We start from the raw sequence: 20,117 nt of genomic DNA, 5'->3' as shown, positions 1-20,117 counted from the left end.
ACACGAGAGCTGCACGGTGTCCATGTTCACATATGGTCAAGCAGAACGTCTCTCCTCTGATTTCTCTCTATGATGTTGTCAAAAACCCCATGCACGATCAGATTGATGGTGATGGTTAAAGCCTTCCCAAAACGTATTTCTGCTCTCAGGTTCCCGGTTTTAATCAGGGAATAGTCATCGGTGCATTCCTGGTCGGGAGACAGGTCAAAGGCAAACAAGGTGTAACCCTGTGGAAACTTCTCACGGTCGATTAACAGAGAACGATCTGTTATGTGTTTACCAGTGTCTCTACCAGATTCATGTATTCTCTCACGCAGCATCCTGCCTTGAAGTCTGGTTGCAGAGGCTTGGTTGGTATCTGTTCACCATCCACATATAAGGCCACAAACTTAATATCATAATGTTTAAAATGAAAGGGATTTTTAGTGTAACTTCCACTCAAGGCATAAGACAAACCCTAGGACAAGCATTTTGGGTAACTGTCCCAAAAAACAGGTTCTCCTGGTTATTGACCCTGCTGCCCACGGGGATGCTAAACACTTTCATTCCCACACGGTCCACGGGATATTTAGCATTTGTGGTAAGCAGGGACTCCGCGTGCCGCAGACGAACGCTCAGGGCCACCCGTACTTTCTTCACAAAAAGCGATGCTGATACAATGCGCAATTTAAAGCCTTCGGCTGCATTGCCCATTAAACAGAAAGCGTCTTATCTGCGCGTCAGTTTAAATTTTCATATCCACTCCGTTCAACAAATGAGACGTATCTGTTCTGATCTGTCTTTATTTCAATGGTAATGGTATCGATGTGGTGTTTTCTGACAGGAACGTGATGAGGTTTATCGTAGGTGATGGTGACAAACTCATTGTTCCTTCCTCAGACAGGGACACAGTGTAACAGGGGAACAGAAAAGTCCCTCACAAACTGGTGTTCTACAATATCTGTTTGCAGATACAGGGAATTAACTCCCCCTGTGATGTCTGCCCAGAAGGGGAATTTTTGGACGCTGCGCTTGGGGCCCAAACCTAGAATGTTAGCTAGCTCCCTGCTGGTAGAAAACATAAAAGTAAAATCAGCGGATTTAAGGCTAACTTTTCTACCCACAGGGTCATCGTTCATGACCACCTCAGGCGTTGGGGGATGACGAGCCACGGTATTGTTCATATGATCCAATCATTCGGCTATGGACGAGTAATAACCTCATCGTAGGATAAAACTCTATGCCATATCTTCAAAGGTGATTTCAAAAGAGGTGTCCTCGTTGATAGCGTTCCAGCTGTGCGGGTGTTGTATTTCCACTAACCCCACCTCCCAGGCACCCGGGAGATCCAAGGGCTTAATTAGCTGTATTCTAAAGTTCGAGCTGGTGTTTTGAGGAAAAACTGCAGAGCTGGCATTGCTGGGCAAAGTCATGTAAAACCCGCCGTCGCTCATTTTTCGCTCCCTCAGTCTTTGCAGGAGGAATCTTTTTGTTTGTTTGTGTCTAAACGTCAGAATTGAGAAGCTTCCACCCAGCTGATAAACTTATCCCCCGCCCCCCGCAAACCATTTCACCAGTAGCTGCTTTTTTCTCCCTTTTCCTTTCTCCGCTAGAACTTTTTCGATCCTGCAAATCTTGTCTTGTTTGGGGTTTACTTTTTGTAAATCTTCAGGGTAAAAAGATCCAGTAACTGTCTCACCCTCGTAATCTTTTAATCGGTATACAGGTCTCGGGCTCCTGGTTCAGGCTTCATCCACTATAAATATCTCATTGGTAAACGTCTGTTCACAACCTTTTTCAAAAGCTCCTTTGGTTTTAGATAGTCTCACGTGGTCGCCTTTTCTAAAAGGGGCAACAACCGGTTTTATTTTAAAACCGTCTCTATCAACCGGTTTCCATATCTTCAGAGAATTGGAAGGGTTAACATCGGCCGGTCTGGTACGTAGAGTTCTGTAAAAGCTCTGGTTGTAACTCTTCATAAAGTCAGGTAACAGGTCAATGTGGCGAAAGGCGTTATGGGCTGTAAAATATCGCCACATCCTCCACATCTTTTTCAAGTTCTGTTAAAATGGCTCCACAACCCCTGCTTTGACTTCATTATCAGTAACAAAAAGCGTTAATGCTGTGCCGTTTCAACAATCTGCTGAAAGGTTTGTTTCAAAATTCTTTCCACCGATTAGTTTGTCATTTTTGAGGCACGCGACCTTGGCTAAAAATAGCTTCCAAGGCCTTGGATTCCTCACCGCTCATCTTGTCTTTTAGGCCTAAGGCCCAGGCATATTTGGATAGAATGTCTATCACTGTTAAGATGTATTTAAAACCGCTGTTGTGTTTGGAGAAGCGGTGCATACGGACCAAATCTGCCTGCCATTGCGCGTCCACATCTGAAACAACGGTCCTGGTTCTTTCAAAACGTATTTGAGCTGGTTTGTGTAAAGTGTAAGCATCCTGGTGTGAAAGCCAAGCTCTGACCTGTCTTCTATTTAAAGTTTTAGGATGCTTTTTGGCCACTTGAAAAAGAAGATTGACCCCGTCAAAGCCCCCAGCTTTCCTGGGGGTTTAACAGATTTTCTTTAACAGAGCCGTCTGTGGAGACATGGCTGTTCCTGGGACTGTCTTTTACGAACACAAGTATGGAGGGGGACACGTTCATTCTGGCACATTTAAATAAGTTTTATTAATCGCCTGGTTTAACACCATCTTTTACAGCCGCCTGAAACAAAGGAGGCCATGATCCCTACCATGAGGGAGTCTGAGCTGGTTCATTCTTCCATTTTTGTCCTTTTCTGGATTTTCCTCTTGAGATCTGGGTCTCAGACAGGAGCAAAAACAGCTGATGCGCGATGGATTTACTCCCACAGGGCTACCGATGTGTAACTTCTCAAAGGCCTCTAGAAAGGCATTGTCGAGCTGTTGAGAGATTTTCAGACAAAAAACAGTGTAAGCACCCCACTGCCTGTTTTTACATTTATGTAATGCCAAGGTCGATTCCTAACCCCATCACACCCCTGTGATCGACAGTCGCTTCTTAATCATTCATTTACCTGAGCGCCGTCTTTCCCGTTCACCTTGTGACTCCCCCAAGCCACAATCGCCTTCCAACTTTAGGGCCTGGACAATGAGAGGCTGTCACACTCATCGGGGTGCCTCACAAAGGTTTGGATTTTGGGGTCGGGTTCCGACGTATCCATCAACGGTTGAGTCAAAGGGCCCTCCTCGGAACTGTCACTGCCGTAGCGCTTTCTCCACACAACTCCAAAGGTCCTCGGAGCTAAAACAAAATCTGAAGGTCTCACGGGGGTGGTAAAGGAGTCCATGTTTTCTCTCAGCCTTTCCACAATTTCTAAAACATGTCTTCTTGGTGAGAGATGGCTTCCTCTGCCCAGCGCTGGGACTTATGGGGTGATGGTGCTGCACTCTGATTGGCAGAGGGCGTTGGGAGGAGTTCTTAGAGGGGTCACATGACCCTCTTCTGGACGGTTCACCCAATCCGAGAACCTGCCCCATTTTGGTCAAATCTCTTCTCGGGGCGGTCCTCTGCAGCCGAAACCCATCGCGATTGGTAGAAGGTGGTGGGAGGAGTTCTTAGAGGGGTCACACGAAGCACTTCCGGACGGGTCACCCCACCCTGGAACTCCCCCCAGTTGGTCAAATCTCCTCTCGGGGTGGTCCCCAGTGGCTGAAACCCCTCCTGATTGGTAGAGGGCGGTGGGAGGAATTCTTAGAGGGGTCACACAAACCACTTCTAGACAGATCACCGCACCCCGGAACTCCCCATGATTGGTCAAACCTCCTCTCGGGGTGGTCCCCAGTGGCTCAAACCCCTACTGATTGGTAGACGGTGGTGGGGGGTATTCTTAGAGGGGTCACACGAACCACTTCCAGACAGATCACCCCGCCCCGGAACTCCCCATGATTGGTCAAACCTCCTCTCGGGGTGGTCCCCAGTGGCTCAAACCCCTACTGATTGGTAGACGGTGGTGGGGGGTATTCTTAGAGGGGTCACACGAACCACTTCCAGACAGGTCATCCTGCCCCGGAACGCCCCCTGATTGGTCAAATCTTCTCTTGGGGCGTTCCTATCAGGGCGAAACCCATCCCGATTGGTAGAGGACAATGGGAGGAGTTCTTAGAGGGGTCACATGACACACGTTGCTTCCGGTCATTTGTCTGCCTTGACCCTGGAAGTAATACCTCATTGTCTAGGGACTTCCAGTGACGGTGGGTAAGGCTTACGAGGGCCAAGGGTGGGGTTAACGTTTGATTGACGGTAGGGCCCTTATACTACTGGAGCGCCTTCTTCTGTTTGTCTCCCGCTTCATTCCCCAAGCACTCGGCCAGGACAGATGTCATTTAGGACCTCAGTTGCCACCAGCTGGACAGAGGGACTTGGGTCTTTCTTGAGGAACTGGAGAGCTGAAATGACAGAGGACAACATGCTAGTGTACAGACTGTCAAATCACAGCTAAGCGTGATCACAGAATCTTGAACTACCAGAGCTGAATGATCACATTGTAAAATGTGAAACTGGGCTCAGTCCTTCTATTGGGATGGAAAATACATGAGAGATGAATCTGCCTCACTTTTCATATTGTCACCTGTGCCTGAACTAGCTGGAGACTTACTATCTCTGAATAGCACGCTACAGAAGCTCTCCAATACAAAGAAAGCTTTAGGTTCCTCCATTGGCTCCCTTCCATGCTCCCAACAAGTGGGGAGGCCCTGACTCGACCAGAAAGTCATCCACTCTGCTGTAAGTGGAAGAAGGTCCATTGTTTCAATAGCTTCCACTTTTAAGTTTATTTTCCATCTCTATTCAGGAGCCACGGTCTGAGCTCCAATAACCCTGGAATTGAACAGAGACCAGGTCCAAGCTGGTTTGTGCAGGATGCAGGGCACCTACTGGAAGAAAAATTGCTGGTGGGAACTTTGGGGGAGCAGAAAGTGGCTACAATTTCTCCTCACCTGGGCAGTCCACAGAGAGCCAATAACGCCCAAAGAGTGGATAGCACTGGCTGCGGAGGGGGCCTTGCCAGGACAACCAGGAGATGCACGGACTCACATCACACCCCCTGCAGCTGCCTCCTTCAGGGGAAATTAAAGCTGACTTTCTACTGGGCAAGACTGAATTTGTCCTTGCATGTGTGGCTGATGCACTTTGCACCAGTGGTATCGGTTACTGCTGCTTGTCAGCTAAATTCCTTTAGAACTCACGGATGAGCAGAACTTCAGCTGTATTTATTACTTACACATCAGCAGATGGTCCAGGTTCGGCCATTTCATACGCTGCCTGTCTGTGTGTTCCAGGATGATGCCTAAATACACAATGGAAAACAAACAACAACAATAAAACCTTCCCTTGTTGAGTGCAAAGTGATATTAGCAGCCCCTAGACAGGTCTTTGGCCTCTCCTACTGTGGACCTAAGGGTGAGCTGTGGGCAAGAGGATGCTAGTGCAGTTTAGAGTCCACACTGAAGAGAATGAGAAAGACTTTTTTTTTAAGAATGTTTACACAAAACCCATTTGCTTTAAAGAGTCTGTGTTCCTCTTGCCACTGCTGTCAGTTATTGGAGACATACTACGCTAGTGTCTTGGTCTAGTGGTCTGAGCAAAGGCCTGGGGCCAGGAATAAGCGAGTTCTAAGCAGGGATCCCACAAGGTGACTGACAGGTGGGACTTAGGCCACAATGCCTGCCTGTCTCACCTGGGTATGCTTGGGAGAAGAGGGCACAGGGCCAAAGCGGAGGAACCTTTTGCCTCCTTGACAAGGTGGTGTGGCCAGGAACCTGAAAGAGCAGGTGCTGAGGGCAGGTGGGCTGCATGCCTCCCAATGATGAAGTAGTAGTGAAGAGCACTGAGCAACACTGTGGGTGGGTCTGCACTTTGAGCAAGGGGGATCACTCCCAGTTCAATGGGACAGGCCCACACTACCTCGGACAGCGCTCGCATGCTAAAATTAGAATGTAGCAAAAGCAGCACGAGCAGTGGGAGGAGCTAGCCACCTTGAGAATCGACTTTGGGGTTTGGATGGGATCATACTTGGGGTGGTTAAACTTCCTCCTGCTCCTGCCATCGCAGCTACTCTCTATTTTTAGCACTCAGGGCTAGTGCGGGTATGTTTCATCAAGCTGGGAATTAGCCCCCCAGCTCCAAGTGTAAACATGCCCTATGAGACAGTGTCCCAGCCTCTACTACTAAATGACTGCACCGTGCTTTCCCTGCAACAATCCCAAAGCACTTTATAGCAAGTCATGATTTCCTCCGACCACCACACTGGAGAGGTAGGGATATTAACATCCCCATTTATGTATGGGAAGCTGAGGCATAGAGAGATTAATGGCAGCTCAGTGCTGCACAGTGGGATTTTTTTCTCTCTCCCTCAATGGGAATACCAAAAGGGACACTGGGCATCATCTCTCACCAGCTAACTTGACTGCAACTGCCCGGATCTCTTCCCATCTGCTAAAGAAGTACATGATGGTGCTTTTGTACAAGTTCTCCAGCAGCTCGGCATTCTCTTTGGCCTAGAGGAAATCAAGGACACATGAGCTCTCTCTGGCTAGAAGTGCCCTTTGACTGCCAGCACATGCTTTTACGAGCCACAGATAAATCAGAGAAAGAACAGGTGACTGGGTGGACGTGGGAAAAATGGGGATCTGTGGCAGATTTACATTTCCCATCACCCTCAGTCATATATCCCACTCTGACCGCTATTTCCATTACCCATCACACATCCCCCCCACACCTCTACACCACCACATACCACTCCAGTCAAGAATCTCAGACACTTCAACAGCTCACTCACAAGGTGTCTGCAAATGTCCACCTGGAGCTCTTCAGGCTTCAGCTCGGCTGTGCCATCAAGGTGTTCATTCACGGCAGTTTGGAGCCTCTTCAGTCCCAAAAACGGGACACAGAGGTGAAACGTAGTTCTGCATTCCTGAAAAAAAGGAAGCGTGTCACACCATTTAATTGTTCCCTACTGAGTGCTTTGGTCATTCAAAGGGAACTCATCTGCTTGACTGCTCATCTATTCCGGGATAAAAAGGGATTCATCTGGATGTAATTGGCAGAAAACATGCAGGAATGACTAATAGAGGGGAGAGCTTCCACTGCAACCTGGAGGTAGCATCAATGTCTTTTTGGAACAGATCTACCTACGAAAGCTGCTTCACCAGGTCTCTCTTCTGTTCTGGGGAGGCAGGGGCCTGGGGTGCAGAGACAGACAGGAAGAGAGAGCTGTCGGGCTCAGACCCATGACCTATCCTGGATTCTGGTGAGGCAGCCATGGACCAACCTGGTGGGAACTGACTCAGCAGGAGGGCAATGAACTGAGGGGGGAATTTGGGCCTCCAGAGCAGGCAGGAATAGCAGAGCTCCCCTGTCATTGGGAGGAAGATTCCTTTGGCTTAGTAAATAAGTCACTCTCGGTCTTACCACTGAAACCCTGGGGTTCGGGTCTTGCAGGTGCAGCAGAAGTGTGACCCAGCTCTGTCGAACCTGCTCAGCGAAATAGCCCTTCCATTTTCTTTTGGTCAGGCGGGCCAGGATGCCAAATAGGACAAAGGACCATAAACGAAGAGCATCATCCTCCTACAGCCAAGAAAGCCCCACAAGTTAGTAACTAAGGGACAATCACATCACGAACCTCGCACAGCCATCTCTTCTACGCTAAAGTCGAGGGATTCCAACTACAGCTAGTCGGGAACACTTTCATGAACTAATTTTTGTTTCGAATTTGCTGATTCATCAAACTATTTTAGCGACAGTTCCATTTTGATGAAATTCCTCCAGAAGCTAGGCAGGGGTCCTTAGAAACCTGCCTGCTGTCTTGCCAGTGCACCCATTCAGCTCCCTGGAAGCCGATCTAGCAGGCTGACTGGGATCGTGGGCTTCCAAACCCGCAGCGTCTGGGACCCTGGCTCTCAAATTTGCAACTCCCTGGCACTTCTAGCTCCCACAGTTTCCTGGGTTCCCAGCACCGGGATAGTCTGAGAGCAGACTGCCCGGACCCAAGGCTTTCAATAGAGCTCGGCTAAGAAGAGGAATTCTGTTTCACAAAGAGTTTTGAAGTTTGGGGAGAGGGATTGCCACAAATAGGAACAAAACCAAAATTTGACATCTCAAAATTCTCTGCAAAACGGAATCATTCCAACCCTCTCACGTAGAAATGGTATAGAGCAGGCCCAATGCTCTCTATTGTACCTTGGAACCCCCTTTTCATGGTTATCTAGCTACCTAATCTAGTATTCAGACTTTCTTTGAGCTTCTCAGTGGCAAGAAAGAAGAACAAAAGGGGGAGACTGTGGGAGCAGGGATGTCATCCCCATCCTCCTAATGTTCTCCTCCTCCGAAAAACACCTCTCTTCCCTGGGGCCGAAACATCTCTTCACTCTGACATGAGCAATGCCCAGGGAGTAAATGGAGTCTAATCAAGATCGCTTGAACTGGGGCTGGAGAGTTCTGGTCACATACGTTGTCAAAGTAGGTCCGGATCTCTTGGGTGAGGTCTCTGAAGGAAGAACCTATGTCCTTCTCTTTCAGCTCCTTCAGGACTTTGGCCACTGCTTTCATGCTCTCGCCAATGACTTCAGAACTGAAAGGGTCACTTAAGGCCCTGATCAGGATGACCATAAGAAACTTCTTGTGCTTTTTCAGCTGGACAAACATACGACATTAAAGAACACTGATCACTGATCACACTTCTAATACATTTTCTTTAGCAGTTATGAAGCTGTGGGAATTTCATCTCCCCCTCCCACCCCCCCATCCTTCTCCCCGGAGACCTATAGCTATATTTCAGACCAGGTTCGAGCTACAATGAGCCAAACTTGGTGCCATAATACACCTGTGTCATCCTATTATTAGATTCCTAGTTACTTAGATTCCAAGGCCAAAAGAAACCCTTGTGATTATCCAGTCTGACCTCCTGCATAACATTGAACTTCCCCGAAATAGTCTCTGTTGGAACTAGAGTGTATCTTTTAGAAAAACGTTCAATCTTGATTTTAAAATTGCTAGTGACAGAGAATCCACTACAACCCTTGGTAAATTGTTCCAATGGTTAATTAAAATTACCATTAAAAATCAATGCCTTATTACCAGTCTGAATTAGTCTAGCTTCATTTTCCCCCATTGAATCTTCTTATACCTTTGTTTGCTAATGGGAAGAACCCATTCTCAAAATGTGTTCCTCATGTGAGTAGTTCTAGACTGTCCTCAAGTCCCTCCTTAACCTTCTCTTTGTACAGCTAAATAGATTGAGCTCCTTGAGTCTATCACTAGCGGTATCTTTGCCAATCCTTTGAGAATTCTTGGGACTCTTCTCTGAATCCTCTCTAATTTATCAGCATCCTTCTTGAATTGTGGACACCTGATCTGGACACAGCATTCCAGCAGTGCTCACATGAGTGTCATATTCAGAGGGAAAAGAACTTCTTTACTCTTAGTCAAGATTCCTCTCTTTATGCCTCTAAGGATCATTTCAGCCCTTTTGGCCACAACTTTGCATTGGGACACCTTATGTTCAACTGATTCTCTGCCATGACTCAAGTGGTTTTCAGCATCATTGCTTTTTGGGATAGAGTCTCTCATCCTGTAAGTATGGCCTGCATTTTTTTTTGTTCCTAGATGGAGACATTTACACATGGTCATATTAAAGTGCACAGATTGTTTGCTTATGCCCAGTTTAGCAAAGGATCTAGCTTGCTCTGTATTGACTGCAAAGAGGTTACTCGGGTATGTGAGAGAGCAGAATTTGGCCTAGTGCATTGTGTGCAGCCTCTGTAAACTCCGAACAACTATTTTCCTTGGTTTCTCTCGTTATGCTGTATTCTAGTCAGTATTCTCTCTTACCTTCTCAGGCGCCCCATAGACTAAATTTCCCAGGCCTCTTACAGCCATCTGCCGGACAATGCTGTTCCTATCATGTGACTTTTCTTCTAAGATGTGTAAGACTGGCTTAAGGAACTTCTTCTCCCTGAGCATGGGATCACTCATTAGCTGAAAGAAAATCAACCTGTCCATTAGCCCCAATATGATCATTAAGATTGGGAATAGAATCTGAGCAGACATGTCATACACTAAAAACAACAAGGAGTCCTCCTACAGCCCCAGTCTTGAGGATACAGACAAATATGGCTACCCCTCTGATACTTGGCACATAATACACTGTAACACAAATGAGAAATTCCACACAAATGAGAAAGGTCTACAAAACATGGAGCTTTCCTTTTGGGCACTAGAATAGGGATCCACTCACCTCTTGAGAGCCTCTTAGTGGCTGGGTATGGTATCACCGTCCTTTTCTCACCCCTGGTGCATCCTGCCAGCCGTCCTCAGTGAGTCTTCTGTGGCTCAGGCCTCTGGCTGAGTCCCAAAGTCCAAAGGAACCCCTTCTGGGGTAGTCAAGAACAGTCCCATTGTCCTCACTAGGGTCTCCAGCCCCAACTCTGGGTCCTTTACATTCTGCCCTTTGTTCAAGCTCTCCATTAGCATTGTCCCCTCCATGGGGCTTATGCCACTGTTGGTGGTAGGGGAACCTGGGCCTGCCCCTAACTCTGGGTTCCAAACCATGGATCCTATAAACAGGAGCTAGGCACTGCTTGATTTCAGGTCATTGTCGCTTCTTCCTACCGGCCACTTTTAGCTTCACCCTCACCTAAGAGTTAAAGTTCTTCGGGACTCTCTTCCTGAAAACCCAGCTTAAGTAAAGGCTGCCAGAATCAAACTCTGGCTGTCCCCTGAATTTCTGTGGCCAGAGAGCAGCGCCCTTTCTTGCCCCTCCAGTTCCTGCCAGGAACTGACCTGCTAAAGCCCTTCAGCTCCTTTTAGCCAAGCCTGATGGGCTCGGATTGGCTTCTTTCATGAGGCCTCTCTAGACAGACCCAGACTGGGGGCTCTTTTCCTGGGGCAGGATGTAGTAGGACCATGGGGCCTCTTGTAAGGAGCCTTAAAGCCCAGGTACAGCCCATCACAGGCACAGAGAGGTTGTTTTTCTTAGAACCAGATAAGCCCCGAAGATAGTTGCTTAGCATAAGTGGGAAATATGATGCAGATGTTGGAGGAAGACTGTGGAAAGGGAGAATGCTCCAGCAGGTATCCCCACACTAGCCTAGGACTTAGGAGACCCAGGTTCCATTTCCTGCTCCCTCAAAGACTTCCTGTGTGACCTTGGGCAAGTCACTTAGCCCTTCTGTGCATCAGTTCCCTGTCTGTAAAATAGGAAACATAGTGCTTCCCTACCTCGCAGGAGTGTGGTGGAGATACAGACATTAAAGAGTTTAGAGGTACTCCGATACTAGAGTAATGAGAACCTAAGATAGACATTAATGTAGTTGTAGGTTGCTTGGTTGGTAGTATTAGGACACTCAGTTCATTCAGAAGATGTGCTGAGCTAAAACAAATTCAGGAGGTGTTGGTTAGGATCAGCACTAGGACTTGGCAGAAGAGGTCCAGTCATCCAAACTCTGTCCGTATCTCTCTCAGCCAGCACCTGTGGTTGTGTAGCTAGTATAGGCAATGACGGCAATAAAAACCACAGAGAGAGAGAGAGAAGGACTCAGAAAGGTATCGTGAAGTTCCTGGTGAGGTTTCCATATAAAGGAGGACCTATTCTACTGTCTAAAATGACAATTACTCCTATGAACTGAACTGTACAACTCCCGAAAGAAAGGCAGACAAGAGTCTAATGGTGAAACTGCTCTTCAGAGCCCTGTGTCTTACCTGGGCAAGGAAAGCTGTGCTGGTGACTCGGTGGTTTTCTGAGGGGGAATTCACCCAGGGGAGGAGGCTCTGTATGATCTCAGGTGTTATGAGTCCAGATCTTAGCAGAAGCCTGGAAGACAAAAGAAACCGCTCATGGGCTAGATTGCACACTTCAAAAACTCAGCTGCTCTGAGCATACAGCTCTGATATCTAGGAGTGGGAGCTGTGTGTTTCCACCCAGGACACCCCCGCACCCCCCACCCACAAAGCTATAAACGGGAGGTTCCCTCTCAGCCACTCTATTGGCTACTCATTCCCAAGGATAAAATGATGCCTCCTAGATCTCTTACCTCACCAGCAGACACACTCCCTCATGGTGTGTCTTGGGGTTTTCCACAAGAGTCCAAGTCCTCTGCTTCCTGAGCGCTCTCACCAGTCTCTCATTCCCACCCTTGAAAAGCACAGATTCTAATGCTTTGATAGAAAGCCTGGGGAAAGAGAGGCACAGAACTGCAGCAATCAGGAGGAAGGTGCAGCTTGAACAGAGAGTCAGGAAGCCCCGGTTACTTCTCAGGTCTGCTGTTCAATCGGCAGTTCACCCATTGGCAATGTCCTGGACACCAGTGTCCCTGGAAGGACTTGATGCTGGGAGGTAAGTTCCAGTCTCATACATCTCATAGGACTAGTTTTGCTAGGGACAAAATTTTGCAGTCCTTTTTCATAGAATCATAGAATCATAGAATATCAGGGTTGGAAGGGAGCTCAGGAGGTCATCTAGTCCAACCCCCTGCTCAAAAGCAGGACCCATCCCCAGTTAAATCATCCCAGCCAGGGCTTTTTCTCTTTCTGCAAGGAGTATGGGCACTAGCAGAGTACAGTGATATGGAAAAGATACATGATCAGGACCCAGAAACAGGGGGCATAGAGTGTGGTGATCACTAATGGACATTTTGGGGTCATATCTCCAGATATGAGGTGACAGAGTGCTGAGGGTTTGCACTTGAGTCAGCACTCTGGTCACTATTCGTACTAATTCGGTTCCTCACAGAAGGCCTAATTGGATAGAGGTGTACCTGATTACGAGGTCAGATTGGGGCTAGTGAGTCAAGGAACCAATCATTCCATTAACAGGGAAACTGTATAAAAGGACATGGGCAGGAGCCCTTTGAGGGGAACAGACAGAGAAAGAAACTTGGGTGACCAGATGTCCCAATATTTGGGGCTTTATCTTATACAGGTGCCTATCCCCCCTCCCCCGTCCCCGTCCTGATTTTTCACACTTGCTGTCTGGTCACCCTAAGAGAAACAGAAAGACAAAAAGCTAGGAGAGCCTGACAAAGTGAGGTCTCTGAGTGGAAACACCTTACCCCCCACCTGACTTTTGGAGAAGAGCTTAGAAAGTTGAGATACAATATAAAGGTGCTATGTATTGGTAGGGGGATTAAATAGACTATACGTTGGTGTTTACAAGCAAAAAAGTCTCAACGCGGTCTGTGTTTGTGGAAGATGTGGGGGTGCAACACCCCTCTCTGTCACAGCTGGGAGCTCATCAGGGATTTCCCTGTTATCTATGCAAATGGAGAGCCTGTTGGAGAAGCCGGTGTAGAGGTTTGGCAGTCTAGGCGATGGAGGGAACACTGAAATGGGTGATGAAGCAGCAAAGAGAAGTGTAGAACAGGGGTTCTCAACCTTTCTGTTTCTGAGCCTCCCCCCACCCTCAACATGCTAGAAATACTCCATGGCCCAGTTCCAGGCCTCTGCCCTGCCAGGCATCAGAGTTTGGGGCTCCTGGCTCCAGATTTTAACCCCACAGGGTGCAGGGGCTTGGGGCTTTAGTGCAGGTGCTGGGCTCAAGGCTTCAGCTTTCTGCCCTGAGCCCCAGCTAGTCTAAAGCCAACCCTGCTTGGCAGACCCCCTAAAACCGGCCCGGTTGAGAACGGCTGGTGTAGAACAGTGGCCTCCAAACGTTTTGGCTCACGCACCCCCAGGGTGACCTGCCACAGACGCGCCACCGACCTGCCGCAGGCGGGCCGCCAGAGGGGAGCACCAGCCGTGGACGTGCAGAGCTGCCGCCGAATGAAAAAAACGGCGCAGTGCCGTCCGGTGGCGCTTCTCCTGCCACGCCCCCGCAGGGATCATTCCGCGCACCCCAGTTTGGAGACCGCTGGTGTAGAAGACCCGACAGACCTTCCAACAATCCCAGCAGGCAGAAAAACAGCCTTTCCTCGCCCGGTAGGTTTAACAGCAAAGGAGTCGGCAGGAATTTATACGGGAGCAAGCCCAGGTCTGGCAACAACTCCCCCAAAGTTTGGTGAGTCCCGTGACAGGAAATGGAAACCAGGCACAGGAGATCAGACTGTAAAATGGGACCCGTGAACAACCCCGATGTGTTTTTGGTTACTCTTCAAGGAGCAGCAGTAAGACCTCCTAGGGACAGAACAATGTGGGCCCTTCAACTGACACCCTATTTAACCGGGGAAGCACATCTAGGGCTTTTAGTGATGAGCAGGCAAGAGATTATGACATGATTAAGGCAGCCATGCTGGACGAGGTGGGGCCTGTCCACAGAAAAGTACTGCCAGAAATGTAGAGTTGAAAGATGGATTGAGGGATTATGCCTCTGTGCATTTGGACAGAAATTAAAAGATTGGGCCACTCATTGGTAAGGCCAGATACTCAGACCATGGGGGAGATCATGGACTGCATGGTCCTGGAAGTTTCTTCAGAGTCTCCCTGAGCATACCCGAGTATGGGTTCTGTGGCGCCAGCCAGTTCATCTGGACCCCACAGTTAAAGTGAGAGGAATTTGCAGAGGCGGGCATTCCCAGAGTGAGTCAGTGGCTTAAGGGACTAGATTTGAGAAGGACCAGAATGCCTACAGCTGGGAAGGGCAGCAAGAAGAAGAGGGAGGAGCCTCAAGGAACTGTAGTGGGAGCTTGGCCTATGGCGTGCTTCCGACATGGACCTGAAGGACATCTAAAAAGAGACTGTCCGAAAATGGACTGTGGGTTTGCCCAGTTTTGTGGTTGGGACAAGACTCCCAGGCAGGGAAGAAAAAAGAAAGTACCTACCATATCGGTCTGGGTAGGGAGGAGCCACCAAAGGGACTAATGGACACAGCTTCATCCTGTTTGCTAATCCGGCAGGAGTTAGTGAAACCCCACTGGATACTTCCCAGAGGTAGGATCAAAACTGAATACCAGGTCCATGGGGACAATAAATTCTGCCCAATGGCAGAGGTGACTCTGAAAATTAAGGGGAAGTTTAGGCAGAAACATGTAGGGGTAGTGGATGGATTGCCCCACTGCCTTCTACTGGGCATGGACTGGAATCCCTTTCTAACAGGGACACCAAGGCAGGTATGGAGGCCCAGGAGGGTGGAAATAAAACCTGAAGGGCCAGGTAAAGAGGAAATATATGTAAAGGGGCTGGAGGAACCTAGACACGAAAGTAGAGACAAGAGGGAGGAGAAAGAAAACAAAGGTCAAGCGTAAAGGTGACTTAAGATCATCCAGTGGGGTCAAACAGTCATCAGAGCCCTTACCACCAGGATCTCAGGAGCAGGCATCCCTAGAACACTTTGGAGGGACTCAGAGCAGTCTGTGTCCATGGAAGAGGCCGGGGCACAGCCTACCACCCCGTCACATATAGGTACCTAAGATGGGCCTGCACATGGGCCAACAGCATGAGCAGAATATATACTCGTGTCTGCAGCGCCAGCAATCACATAGCTAGGTACCCATCCATCTGAACAAATTCAAGTTTTGTGGACAAAACTGAGGCACCCATCTTGAAAACCTGACCCACTGTGGCCACTACATAAGATCAGCCTTACTGGCTCAGTCCAATGGTCCATCTAGTCCAGTACAGTGTCTTCCAACAGTGGTCAATGCCAGCTTCTTCAGCAGGAATGAACAGAACAGGGCAATCATGAAATGATCCAATCCCTGTTGTCCAGTCTCAGTTTCTGGCGGTCAGAGGCCTAGGGACACCCAGAGCTTGGGGTTGCATCCCTGACCATCTTGCCTAATAGCCATTGATGGACCTGTTCTCCATGAAGTTATCTAATTCTCTTTTTTTTTAAACCCAGTTATACTTTTGGCCTTCACAACACCCCTTGGCAATGAGTTCCACAGGCTGACCGTGTGTTGTGTGAAGTAGTACTTCCTTATGTTTATTTGATACCTGCTGCCCATCCGTGAACAGAGCTGAGATCCTGGTTTCCTAGGAAAATTCAGAGACACTATAAAACCATGAAGTCTGTAATTTGAGCACCTTGTTGGCATGGAATAAAGAAACACAAGAAGAAGAGAAACTAATAATGTTGCGAGATTGGTGGGAAATGTACATTAATGTGCTACCAGAGCTGAAGTCAACTGAGGACTCAGGAATCTTAGTGTTAACTGGCGAGGGGCACAGAGTGGGTGCTGAGGGGCCTGGTACATACATTCTAGCTCACTAAAAGATTGCCCCATGAGTCTCAAATAAAAGCCCATGTCGCCAATATCATTGTGAAACGCATGTCCAGATGCTGTGTCAAGAGTCATGGATATGCATTGAAAATTACATTCTTCGGATCTGTGACTCGGGACTAGTCACCAGGAAAGGTGACAAAATGGTTTTCTTTCAGGCAAGAAATGTTTATCCATCTGTTTGTTTACATGTACATTAAGCATGTAGGGTTCACATTCAGTTGAGGAGGACTGTGAGAACATCAAAGAAAGAAAAGTAGCAGGAAGTAGACAGGGGGTGGGGACCCAATTTTGGGGTACACATCAAAGGTTTGCTCTAGTCTATTTGGGGGACATCTTTCACTTAGGAAGTAGATGGACCGCGAGTTTGCTTCATGAAAGAGGGGTCGCGATCAGGCTTGGTTGAGAACTTTGGGTGAGAAACATCTTGAGACAGGAGGTTAACCTGTTGGTTAAGTTTAGTTTCTAGGAGCAGCTTATGATTTCATTTGAAATGTAACCATTTTTTGCTTGCATTCTTACTCACGATCACTGGAATCTCTGTTCTTTGATAATCTCGGTTCTTCTTTTCACTAGAAATATATCTAAGTGCTGTGTGTTTTGCAGTACAGAGTATAAGTATCGAGTACAGAGTCTAAAGAAGAAGTAATAAACTGGTGTGTACTGTTCCATTGGGAACAGCAGGCCTGACAATTCTGTGGGAGTTCAGTGGATAAAGGGCTGGACACTATACGGAATGGTCAGAAGACTCGGGGGTGGGTGGGTGCCTGTCATTAACATGTACAAAGAGACTGAGGTCTGAGGAGGCCTGGGTGGCAGGGTTTGTTTTGCCAGAGCCTGGTAGTTTCAGGGAACTGACCCACAGCAGGCACAGACAAGACTTCCTCACTCGAAGGGCATGTGATGGTAAGGTGCCTCGTAACCCTGGGAACTCCTGGGGAGCGTCACACAACTCTCCTGGAATTCTCTTTGTTTCTCTCCCTTCCTTCTAATTACCGGCAAGGGTTGCCCTCAGGAAGTTGTAGCCCTTTTCGGATTTCGCTCGGGCTGCTTCTCGTTGGCAAAGGCAGCTTTTGTCCGAGGGTTTGGCTGACCTGCTGCAGGAGAACAGGAAACAACTCTGGGAGCAGTTCCCGCACAGCTTTGCTCGACTGCAGGGCTGACACCACCTCAAAGATGGCACATGTTGCCTGAAAGGAGAGCATGGTAAAAAAGGAGATCTCTTCCCAACACCATCACTCCCTCTCTCCCCTTCTGATATCTGCTGTACTAAATTCTCCCTTCGGCCAGTAACTTGAATGACAGCGAGCAACTTGCTTAACTCGTGGCTCACTTTCCCACATCCGTATAAATGTGTATGACCTCCCAAGGCATGCTGCGAGTCCAAAGGAAGATTTGCAAAGCACTGTGAGAAACCTGCTCCAAAGACTTTCTAATGGCCAGACAGTATTAAGGAAATCAGTAACGTAGCTAAAACTGCCGTATTTGTTCCACAGACAGCAGAGCCGGACTCAGGGAAACAGTCCATCAGAGGAGAAGTGCCCACACAGCAATATTATACCACACTTCCCGCTTTCCATCAGCAGGATTGTCACAGGGCACAGGAAAGCCTGAAAGACGTGTCTGTCATCTAACTTACTGAGAGAGGTTCAGCAGCTGCCAAATGCCTGTCAATTTCTGCCTCTGAGGTGATGCTGCCTTCTGTTCTTGCTGGAGTCTTTATCTTCTCTATTAGGGCTTGTAGGACTTGAGTGGCAAGCAAGGGGTCTCCTCCCAGAGATCTCCACAGCTCAGCGGTGTCACTGCAGTTTAACAGAAGTTACAGGTGAGCCCTGGACACTTTTGTGGCTCACCCTGAATGCGTCATATTTTAGTAAAGACCAAATGTTCTCCTTGCCTATGATGAGAGAGTTAGGAGTCCTGTCCTCCTTTAACTCTCTTTGTGTTTAAATATGGAGTTTCCAGGTACAGAACTAAGTTAAGTGACCTAGTCTTCCTGCATCCTAACCATTAATACTAGACTTCAGAAGGACAGGACACAGAGCGCCAACCTCACTTCCTGTTTTCTCCACTTCCCAGTCAATATGGAATCATGAGCATGTGGCTCCCAAAGATCTAGGGTTTGGAAGGCAAGTGGATGAAAGAACAGCCAGATTCCTACTCGATGGACATACAACTATGAGAATGAATATTCATGGCCATCCTATGTCCCCTTCACAAATGGTGTCCCTACCCTCTGTTTGCCAAAAGCTGGGACTGGGCAACAGGGGATGGATCACTTGACAACGACCTGTTGTGTTCATTTCCTCTGGGGCATGTGGCACTGGTCACGGTCGCAAGACAGACTACTGGGCTAGATGGCCTTTTGGTCTGACCCAGTATGGCTGTTCCTATGGTCTTAGATTCCAGCACTGATCACTGATAACTCAGTTAGCGATCTTTAAACGAAATGATGGATCTGCTTCCAGTCCACTTTTAAGTACCAAGGATGGCAACACTGCTCTAGCAGCCCCACCCTCACTGATACCAAGCAGAGGTCTGATGATAATATTGGCCCTAGTCTTTGCAATCAGCCAGGGATTTGCACCTGAAGCTGTCATGCTACCAGGAAACCAACAGCCACTGCTCATTTCCAGAGTGAGCTCAATTCAGGCGTCTAGAGAGGTAGATGTTTCCAACAGTACACTCCAGTTATACCAGTAAAGATAGGTCTTTAGGATGTCAAAGCAGCTATTCATGAATGGAAACAGAATGACACTTAATTTCTCTCGGCACCCCACCTTAACGTGTTCTTGGACCTTCCTGCAGAAAGAGCCAGGCTCTTAACCCTTAGGAATGATCCCAAACTGTCTGTGGCTTAAATGAAGCCCTACATCTCCTAGTAAAGCTGTGGGATCCAGGTTTTACCAAGATGAATGCAATAGGTAGTGGAAAATACCTGTCCATCGGCAGACGTTTGCTGAGGAGGCTGGAGATCACTGCCTCTTGGTGATGGTGAGCTAGAATGGACACTGCCTCCACCAGGGACTGCCTCAAGCTGCCCTCCTGGATCGTAGGCATGTGGCGATATAGTATAGCCAGGATATCTGGCACCTGGAAGGAACAAAACCAGAAAGAAATGTCCCTTTTTCTTTCTCTCCATTCACTCTACAGAATCAAAACCTTGATTTAGCCATTTGCTGCTTTTTTAGAAATGCCTCACTTCAAGAAGCAAATGTTCAAATACGTCTGCGTAACTTGAACCCACACAAATTGCCCACACACGGCTGTAAAAATTAACACTGACACACACACAGACACACCAGGTAATTTAATGTGGTGGTGCCCAGCTATGCATTACATAAACCAGTTCACATGCACAAAAGGCGGCTTTGCTTGCCCAGATTTTGCAGGTGTGATTTAAGCAGCCAAATCTGAGCATTTGCCTCGAAGAATGCAGAGCTCATCAACAACCACAAGCACAAAATATGCAAGTGCTTTAAAGACAGTGTGCAAATGCCTGGGACTATGAACAGGGGACTGCCTCTCATATTCATTCCTAGCCCTTCACATCTTCAAAACACTGTGCAAACATGGCAGTTCTGCTGCGAGGGTTCCCTGTCCTGAGGCCTTTCACCAGCCTTGTTAGAAGATTTGTGGAGTGCTCCTTTCATCTAGCCCTAATGCACTGGGCTCCAGAATAAGGCATATAAATAGTGGATCCCAAAGACACTAGAGTTTTCTCCCTCCCTCCTTCTCTTCTTAAAGGGTAGGTCTACACAGCAAAAAAATCCCACAGCACTGAGTTTCAGAGCTCAGGTCAACCTGGGCCTGTGGGGCTTGCACCATGGGGCTAAAAGTAGAGCTGTTCCTGCTCGGGCTGGAGCCCAGGCTCAGAAACCTGGCAAGAGGCTGGCAATAGCCCAGTGCTCTTTTTAATCCATGTAGCCCTTAACCATAGGCCTCCTAATACCTGGAGG

The 20,117-nt window shown here is 48.0% G+C and overlaps 1 long non-coding RNA gene across 1 annotated transcript; it reads right to left on the bottom strand.

The window, feature by feature from the left end:
• Window positions 1-3,346: 3,346 nt before the first annotated feature.
• Window positions 3,347-6,476, bottom strand: LOC142069691 (uncharacterized). The gene is made up of 3 exons (XR_012665641.1): window positions 6,402-6,476; window positions 5,229-5,294; window positions 3,347-4,395 (listed from the first exon to the last, which is right to left on the bottom strand). It is a non-coding gene; the product is annotated as an uncharacterized LOC142069691 (long non-coding RNA).
• Between the last annotated feature and the right edge of the window lie 13,641 nt (window positions 6,477-20,117).

Source organism: Caretta caretta, chromosome 20 (assembly GCF_965140235.1).
Source record: "Caretta caretta isolate rCarCar2 chromosome 20, rCarCar1.hap1, whole genome shotgun sequence".
In the NCBI taxonomy this organism is placed as follows: Eukaryota; Metazoa; Chordata; order Testudines; family Cheloniidae; genus Caretta; species Caretta caretta.
Note: the sequence above shows the minus strand (reverse complement) of the source record. Positions and strands in the feature narration are given on the sequence as shown.